Raw genomic sequence first — 9,366 nt, forward strand, 5'->3', positions numbered from 1 at the left:
TGTCGTCCATGTATTGAATGATGGTCGCAGCAGGGTAGGATTGTTGGACTGGCATCAGTGCTCTGTCCACGGTGATCTGGCATATGGTCAGGCTGTCCACAAGACCTTGCGGCAACACCTTCCATTGGAAGCGGAGGTTAGGTCGCTCGCCGTTTGGGAACACGATGGAAAAGGCGAACCGTTCCTTGTCCTCAGCGTGCAGGGGTATTGAAAAGAAGCAGTCCTTGATGTCCAGCACTGCGCATGGCTGCCCTTTGGGGATGGCTGAGTTCGTGGGCAGCAGTGTCTGAACTGGACCCATGGGTTGGATTGTCCTGTTCACTTCCCTCAGATCGTGGATGAGGCGATAACCCTCTCCGGACCTTTTGGGGATTACAAATACAGGGGTGTTCCACGGGCTGGTGGAGGGTTCTATGTGACCCCTCTGCAGCTCGCGACTGACCAGTTCCAGCAAGGCTGCCATTCGAGGCTTTGACAGGGGCCACTGCTCGACCCATATGGGGTCTGATGATTTCCAAGTCAGTCTGATTGGCAGCGGTGGGTGTACGGCAGTGGCCCTCAGGATAAATTTGTGATCCTGACTCCTAACATAGCGAGGATATCCCTTCCTATCAAGGGTGGAGAGCTTTGTAGAATGTAGGGGTAGATTGCCACCCTCTGTTCCGGTCCCTTTTTCGTGTGGAGTGTTATAGCCACCAGCTGGGTGCTTTTCCATGCCCGGGATGGCCCTCCCACTCTGTTCACTGGGGGGACCTCTTTACATTGCCAATGCTGAGGCCAAAGCGCTTGGGGAAAAACCGAGCAGTCTGATCCCGTGTCCGCCCAGAACTGAAACCCTATGACGTGGGGATCCTGACCGCCATAAAGGCGGCATGTCCCCCACACCATCAGGGGCTCCTTCCCTATTTTCATGGCCAGGGCCACCCAGGGGTCCTGCCTGGGGCGTCCCCCGCTGGCCCTGTGGCACAGGCGCGGCTTGTGGTGGTGGCGGATATGAAGGTACCACTGGCGGTGCTGCAAAACTCTGCAATTGTGTCACTGGTGGGGGTGCGAAGCTGACTGCCTCCTGTGGGGGCATGGGGTATGAGGGCCCCCTGCCCCACTGGGGGTTGACATAAATGGGCCACTTCGCATTCGTAGCGGGAGAAGGCTGAGTGCGGCCTGTGCGCCTCCTCCCTTTCCCGTTTCCCTGAGGCCGGGACCTGCAGTCCTTAGCGAAGTGCCCCTTCTTCCCACAGCTCCAGCAGGGCCCTCTTGGGCGTGCTTGGGGTGGGGCCACCGCCGCGGACTGCCGTGCCGGCTGGGGACAGCTCACTGCGATGTGGCCTGCCTGACCACATTTGAAGCATGCCATTGCACTGGTTAGGGTGCGGACGGCTGCTTGAATGGGTGTCAGGTGCTCCTCTCTTACGACGTGTCTGATCATATCGGCTAGGCTGGCTCTGGCTGGCAGGGAGCGCAGGATGTCCTTGGTGACGGAGTTGCACTGCTGGCGCAGGCAGTCCGCCACCACAGGGCATTTGCCTCTGCAGGCAGGGTGGAGGAGTCTACTGCTGCCTGCAGGCGGTCTACAAACTGCGTAAAGCTTTCGCTCTCTGCCTGTCTTATGGTGGACCACGGTGATGGCTTGGCCACAACCAGAGAGGCAGCCCGAATAGCCTCCCTAGCGGCTCGAGTGGTGACCCTAATTTCCTCGGCACGCATCTGTGCGGCTTGCTGAGGTGTAACCATCTCGTCATGTTTTCCCAGCAGCCTGGATAGGCTCAACCTGTGCAGTGGCTGCCCCGCCCCAGAAGCCTGGGCTAGCGCTTTTGTACAATTATCTTCCCATTCCTGCTTAAACACGGTCATTCCCGCACCGCCGAGTATCATGCGACCTATTTGTTTGATATCAAAGGGGAGCAAGTCGTCATTGCCAAAAAGGCCGTCCACGAGGGTGAAGACCACGGCTGAGTTGATCCCTTTCTCTGAGATCGCTTTGACAATTGCCTGTATGTCTTTGGGGTTTACCGGATTATATATCCTTTGTTGGTTCCCCTCTGGTCCGGTGATTCTCACCGGGAAGGCTTGGACCGCGGCTGAAGGGGTCCATTCAGCACAAGCTATTTTTATTTTTCCCCAGTCGGTGAACTGGGCTGGTTCGCATTGTGATTGCCTTTCGATGTGGCTTAAGGCTTTATTCGTTTTTGCTTTTAAACTGCGTTAGCTCCGCTCTTTCCGTTTCTGAGTCCCAGTAAGCTTCCGTCAGCTCTCCCTAGCTGGTGGAGCTGCTGTTGCCAGACTCAGAGCTGGAAGTCGAATGCCAGCTCACTTCCGGGCTTCGGTGCCTTTTTGTGCGGCTCCAGCCCCGTCCCTCCCTTCAGGGGTGGTGCCGCTCCCGACCCCTGGGCTTGCCCTGTCGCCCGCAGGGGGAGGTGTCTCCCTTAAATGGTAGCAGCGTTGAGCGCGGCTCCCGATTGGGCGTGCGCTCTCTGCCGCTCTCCTCCTTCTCTTTTTCCTGCGGATGCGCATTAGCAAGAACCCATGACTCCAGGCTCTTCCTGCCGAGACCCTCCGCGCCCCGCCCATCCCCTCGGTCGCCAGTGCCCTGTTCGGCTGGGTATGGCGGCAGCGCCGCCCGCGCCTCCTCCCGAGCCGCATTCTCCGCGTCCCTGGCTTCCCTCGCCAGTTCCTCCCAAAAGGACTGAGCGCGCTGCTGCGCTCCCGGCACCGAACCGCTGGTCGGCGGTGAAGGGACGGATGGGGAGCCCGCGGGTTTTTCGGGAGGTTCCGCGGGGGGGTTTGGACTCTGGCTCGGGGAGGGGGAAAATGCGCCCGGCCCCCCCGGATCCCTGCTCCCGGGCAAACCGCTTTCAGGGGCGGTTTGTGTTGCCGCTCCTACCCCCAGCTTGGGTGTAGCTAATAAACATGTGCGTGCGGCGCTCCATGTTTCCTGTTCCTCTAGCACCCTGCGTAGGGCTTGTTCGACTTTTCCCCACGCCTTGAGGCTTTTGCCGCTGCCTGAGGATTTAGTATCCTCGGCCAGCGCGGCCGTGCATTTCTCCCACACCTCTGGGTGTAATATTTCCATGGGACGTTCAATCGCCCCAAGCTCTAAGAGCCTCGCAATAGCGAGATAAAAATCCTTGAGCCTGCACTTAATTCCCCACTGCTTATAAACTGAACTCACGACCTTCACGATGGCTTCCATGGCAACCGCTGGTCCAGGGACGTCGGTCCGGCCGCTCCGGCCGCTGCTCTTGTCCAGGCGATACCCACTACCCGAGAGAATTTTTCATTCCTGGGCTTCGGCACCACTTTGTTCTGCGGAGAAGGCAGGCGACCTGATTTCAAGACACAGCACGGCAACCCGGCCTCGCCCGGGTCACTCGGGCCACTGACATGCACAGACACCAATGTGGTGGATGGTCAAATGGCGTTTATTATCTCATCTCGTGACGTTAAATAGTCAAGGGGGTCTTCGTCAAAGGGGGACGGTGGGTCCGGCTAGAGTTAGTAAGGAGTGGAAAATTACTGGAGTTAGGAGGGGCTGCATGCTTCAGGGGAGATTGATTACCTATAGCAGGATGAGGGAAGAAGGGTCTTGCTTTCCATCACATCCCGAGATTTTCCGTTCGCCTGTCCCTATATACCAGCACTGCTCACTTCCCCTGAACTTGCCAAGAAATTGGATTTGCTGCACATTCCAAGGACACTGCACTTTCTTGGGCAAGCTTGCAAACTCCTAGCAGATGGCTGTGCTCTCTGCCCACTCCTGCCCAGCTCTGGGTACTAGCGGGCACATTGCAGCCTGGCGAAGACCAAAAACCTCGAGAGTTGACCCGCTGCATTAGGGCAGCTGAGATGCTGAAAAGCAGCAAAGCTGAGCAGCCTGCCTCAGCGTCAGTACTGTGCAATTGAGTGAAGGTGAAAAACGAAGCAGCAGAGCTGCGGGCTTCTGTGCGCACTGAAGGCAATTGCAAGAATCCAGCAGCTGTTCCTTGCCAAGCACAGGCAGCTGCCTATGTTCTTCTTTCTTGACAAACTCACTGCTGCCCTTCTGTTCAGCACCTGCCATCGTGTTCGCTGCATCTGGGAGCTTCAGAGCACGAGCAAGATTTTCCAAGGAGGGATGCATCAGGACTAGGTAAAAACCCAGGCAAGTTGTCCTGGAACACTTTCCATTCCCATGCAAAGCGCGAATTCCACAGGCAGGAGAGTGGCATCCACCGTCCTGCAGTAGTCGGCAAGCTTCGCACACAAGCCCGCTTCTTTGCGGCTTCGTTCTTCGCCTCTTGCAAGCTACTGCGATCTCGGTCTCCCAGAGGCGAAGAAGCGGCTTCTTCGCGTCGAGAAGACCGGAGCGGCAGCGGTGCGCTCCGGAGCGCCGCTTCTGCCGAAAGACGCCGGGAAGCGGCGCTTCCCTTCGGCCAGCTCCGGAGCGACATATTCGGCGTCTCTAGTCGCCCACATCTTAGCGAAAAGCTTTTCCACGCCATTTCTCAAGGAGAAAGTCTACCGGCACTGCTCACTACTCCCGAGCTTGCCAAGAAATTGGTTTTTCTGCACATTCCAAGGACACTGCACTTTAGTGGGCAAGCTGCAAACTGCTGGCAGATGGTCGTGCTCTCTGCCCGTTCCTGCCCGGCTCTTGGTAGTAGCGGGCACATTGCAACCAGGCGAAGGACAAAAACCTCGAGAGCTCTCCCACTGCATTAAGGCAGCTGAGATGCTAAAAGCAGCAAAGCTGAGCAGCCTGCCTGAGCACCAGTACTGTGCAATTGAGTGAAGGCGAAAAACGAAGCAGCAGAGCTGCGGGCTTCTGTGCGCACTGAAGGCAATTGCAAGAATCCAGCAGCTGCTCCTTGCCAAGCACAGGCAGCTGCCTATGTTCTTCTTTCTTGACAAACTCACCGCTACCCTTCTTTTCAGCAGCTGCCATCGTGTTCTCTGCATCTGGCAGCCTCAGAGCACTAGCAAGATTTTCCATGGAAGGGTGCATCAGGACTAGGTAAAAACCCAGGCAAGTTGTCCTGGAACACCTTCCGTTCGCATGCCAAGAGGGAATTCCACAGGCAGGAGAGCGGCATCCACCGTCCTGCAGTAGTCGGCAAGCTTCGCACACAAGCCCGCTTCTTTGCAGCTTCTTTCTTCGCCTCTTGCAAGCTACTGCGATCTCGGTCTCCCAGAGGCGAAGAAGCGGCTTCTTCGCGCACGGATGACCGGAGCAGCAGCGGTGCGCTCCGGAGCGCCGCTTCTGCCGAAAGACGCCGGGAAGCGGCGCTTCCCTTCGGCCAGCTCCGGAGCGCCGTGTTCGGCGTCTCTAGTCGCCCACATCTTAGCGAAAAGCTTTTCCACGCCATTTCTCAAGGAGAAAGTCTACCGGCACTGCTCACTACTCCCGAGCTTGCCAAGAAATTGGTTTTTCTGCACATTCCAAGGACACTGCACTTTGCTGGGCAAGCTGCAAACGGCTGGCAGATGGTCGTGCTCTCTGTCCGTTCCTGCCCGGCTCTTGGTAGTAGCGGGCACATTGAAACCTGGCGAAGGACAAAAGCCTCGAGAGCTCTCCCGCTGCATTAAGGCAGCTGGGATGCTGAAAAGCAGCAAAGCTGAGTAGCCTGCCTGAGCACCAGTACTGTGCAATTGAGTGAAGGCGAAAAACGAAGCAGCAGAGCTGCGGGCTTCTGTGCGCACTGAAGGCAATTGCAAGAATCCAGCAGCTGCTCCTTGCCAAGCACAGGCAGCTGCCTATGTTCTTCTTTCTTGACAAACTCACTGCTGCCCTTCTGTTCAGCAGCTGCCATCGTGTTCTCTGCATCTGGGAGCTTCAGAGCACGAGCAAGATTTTCCAAGGAGGGATGCATAAGGACTAGGTAAAAACCCAGGCAAGTTGTCCTGGAACACCTTCCATTGGCATGCCAAGAGCGAATTCCACAGGCAGGAGAGTGGCATCCACCGTCCTGCAGTAGTCGGCAAGCTTCGCACACAAGCCCGCTTCTTTGCGGCTTCGTTCTTCGCCTTTTGCAAGCTACCGCGATCTCTGGCTCCCAGAGGCGAAGAAGCGGCTTCTTCGCGTCCAGGAGACCGGAGCGGCAGCGGTGAGCTCCGGGGCGCCGCTTTTGCCGAAAGACGCCGGGAAGCGGCGCTTCCCTTCGGGCAGCTCCGGAGCGCCGTGTTCGGCGTCTCTAGTCGCCAACACCTTAGCCAAAATCTTTTCCACGCCATTTCTCAAGGAGAAAGTCTACCGGCACTGCTCACTACTCCCGAGCTTGCCAAGAAATTGGTTTTTCTGCACATTCCAAGGACACTGCACTTTCCTGAGCAAGCTGAAACCAGCTGGCAGATGGTCGTGCTCTCTGTCCGTTCCTTCTCGGCTCTGGGTAGTAGCGGGCACATTGCAGCCTGGCGAAGGCCAAAACCCTCGAGAGTTGACCCGCTGCATTAGGGCAGCTGAGATGCTGAAAAGCAGCAAAGCTGAGCAGCCTGCCTGAGCACCAGTACTGTGCAATTGAGTGAAGGCGAAAAACGAAGCAGCAGAGCTGCGGGCTTCTGTGCGCACTGAAGGCAATTGCAAGAATCCAGCAGCTGCTCCTTGCCAAGCACAGGCAGCTGCCTATGTTCTTCTTTCTTGACAAACTCACCGCTGCCCTTCTGTTCAGCACCTGCCATCGTGTTCTCTGCATCTGGCAGCCTCAGAGCACTAGCAAGATTTTCCATGGAAGGGTGCATCAGGACTAGGTAAAAACCCAGGCAAGTTGTCCTGGAACACCTTCCGTTGGCATGCCAAGAGGGAATTCCACAGGCAGGAGAGTGGCATCCACCGTCCTGCAGTAGTCGGCAAGCTTCGCACACAAGCCCGCTTCTTTGCGGCTTCTTTCTTCGCCTTTTGCAAGCTACTGCGATCTCTGGCTCCCAGAGGCGAAGAAGCGGCTTCTTCGCGCACGGATGACCGGAGCGGCAGCGGTGCGCTCCGGAGCGCCGCTTTTGCCGAAAGACGCCGGGAAGCGGCGCTTCCCTTCGGCCAGCTCCGGAGCGCCGTGTTCGGCGTCTCTAGTCGCCAACATCTTAGCGAAAAGCTTTTCCACGCCATTTCTCAAGGAGAAAGTCTACCGGCACTGCTCACTACTCCCGAGCTTGCCAAGAAATTGGTTTTTCTGCACATTCCAAGGACACTGCACTTTGCTGGGCAAGCTGCACACGGCTGGCAGATGGTCGTGCTCTCTGTCCGTTCCTGCCCGGCTCTTGGTAGTAGCGGGCACATTGAAACCTGGCGAAGGACAAAAGCCTCGAGAGCTCTCCCGCTGCATTAAGGCAGCTGGGATGCTGAAAAGCAGCAAAGCTGAGTAGCCTGCCTGAGCACCAGTACTGTGCAATTGAGTGAAGGCGAAAAACGAAGCAGCAGAGCTGCGGGCTTCTGTGCGCACTGAAGGCAATTGCAAGAATCCAGCAGCTGCTCCTTGCCAAGCACAGGCAGCTGCCTATGTTCTTCTTTCTTGACAAACTCACTGCTGCCCTTCTGTTCAGCAGCTGCCATCGTGTTCTCTGCATCTGGGAGCTTCAGAGCACGAGCAAGATTTTCCAAGGAGGGATGCATAAGGACTAGGTAAAAACCCAGGCAAGTTGTCCTGGAACACCTTCCGTTCGCATGCCAAGAGGAATTCCACAGGCAGGAGAGCGGCATCCACCGTCCTGCAGTAGTCGGCAAGCTTCGCACACAAGCCCGCTTCTTTGCAGCTTCTTTCTTCGCCTTTTGCAAGCTACTGCGATCTCGGTCTCCCAGAGGCGAAGAAGCGGCTTCTTCGCGCACGGATGACCGGAGCAGCAGCGGTGCGCTCCGGAGCGCCGCTTCTGCCGAAAGACGCCGGGAAGCGGCGCTTCCCTTCGGCCAGCTCCGGAGCGCCGTGTTCGGCGTCTCTAGTCGCCCACATCTTAGCGAAAAGCTTTTCCACGCCATTTCTCAAGGAGAAAGTCTACCGGCACTGCTCACTACTCCCGAGCTTGCCAAGAAATTGGTTTTTCTGCACATTCCAAGGACACTGCACTTTGCTGGGCAAGCTGCAAACGGCTGGCAGATGGTCGTGCTCTCTGTCCGTTCCTGCCCGGCTCTTGGTAGTAGCGGGCACATTGAAACCTGGCGAAGGACAAAAGCCTCGAGAGCTCTCCCGCTGCATTAAGGCAGCTGGGATGCTGAAAAGCAGCAAAGCTGAGTAGCCTGCCTGAGCACCAGTACTGTGCAATTGAGTGAAGGCGAAAAACGAAGCAGCAGAGCTGCGGGCTTCTGTGCGCACTGAAGGCAATTGCAAGAATCCAGCAGCTGCTCCTTGCCAAGCACAGGCAGCTGCCTATGTTCTTCTTTCTTGACAAACTCACTGCTGCCCTTCTGTTCAGCAGCTGCCATCGTGTTCTCTGCATCTGGGAGCTTCAGAGCACGAGCAAGATTTTCCAAGGAGGGATGCATAAGGACTAGGTAAAAACCCAGGCAAGTTGTCCTGGAACACCTTCCATTGGCATGCCAAGAGCGAATTCCACAGGCAGGAGAGTGGCATCCACCGTCCTGCAGCAGTCGGCAAGCTTCGCACACAAGCCCGCTTCTTTGCGGCTTCGTTCTTCGCCTTTTGCAAGCTACCGCGATCTCTGGCTCCCAGAGGCGAAGAAGCGGCTTCTTCGCGTCCAGGAGACCGGAGCGGCAGCGGTGAGCTCCGGGGCGCCGCTTTTGCCGAAAGACGCCGGGAAGCGGCGCTTCCCTTCGGGCAGCTCCGGAGCGCCGTGTTCGGCGTCTCTAGTCGCCAACACCTTAGCCAAAATCTTTTCCACGCCATTTCTCAAGGAGAAAGTCTACCGGCACTGCTCACTACTCCCGAGCTTGCCAAGAAATTGGTTTTTCTGCACATTCCAAGGACACTGCACTTTGCTGGGCAAGCTGCAAACTGCTGGCAGATGGTCGTGCTCTCTGTCCGTTCCTGCTCGGCTCTTGGTAGTAGCGGGCACATTGAAACCTGGCGAAGGACAAAAGCCTCGAGAGCTCTCCCGCTGCATTAAGGCAGCTGGGATGCTGAAAAGCAGCAAAGCTGAGTAGCCTGCCTGAGCACCAGTACTGTGCAATTGAGTGAAGGCGAAAAACGAAGCAGCAGAGCTGCGGGCTTCTGTGCGCACTGAAGGCAATTGCAAGAATCCAGCAGCTGCTCCTTGCCAAGCACAGGCAGCTGCCTATGTTCTTCTTTCTTGACAAACTCACTGCTGCCCTTCTGTTCAGCAGCTGCCATCGTGTTCTCTGCATCTGGGAGCTTCAGAGCACGAGCAAGATTTTCCAAGGAGGGATGCATAAGGACTAGGTAAAAACCCAGGCAAGTTGTCCTGGAACACCTTCCGTTGGCATGCCAAGAG

The sequence above is a fragment of the Vidua chalybeata genome, chromosome 13 (genome assembly GCF_026979565.1).
Source record: "Vidua chalybeata isolate OUT-0048 chromosome 13, bVidCha1 merged haplotype, whole genome shotgun sequence".
Lineage (NCBI taxonomy): Eukaryota > Metazoa > Chordata > Aves > Passeriformes > Viduidae > Vidua > Vidua chalybeata.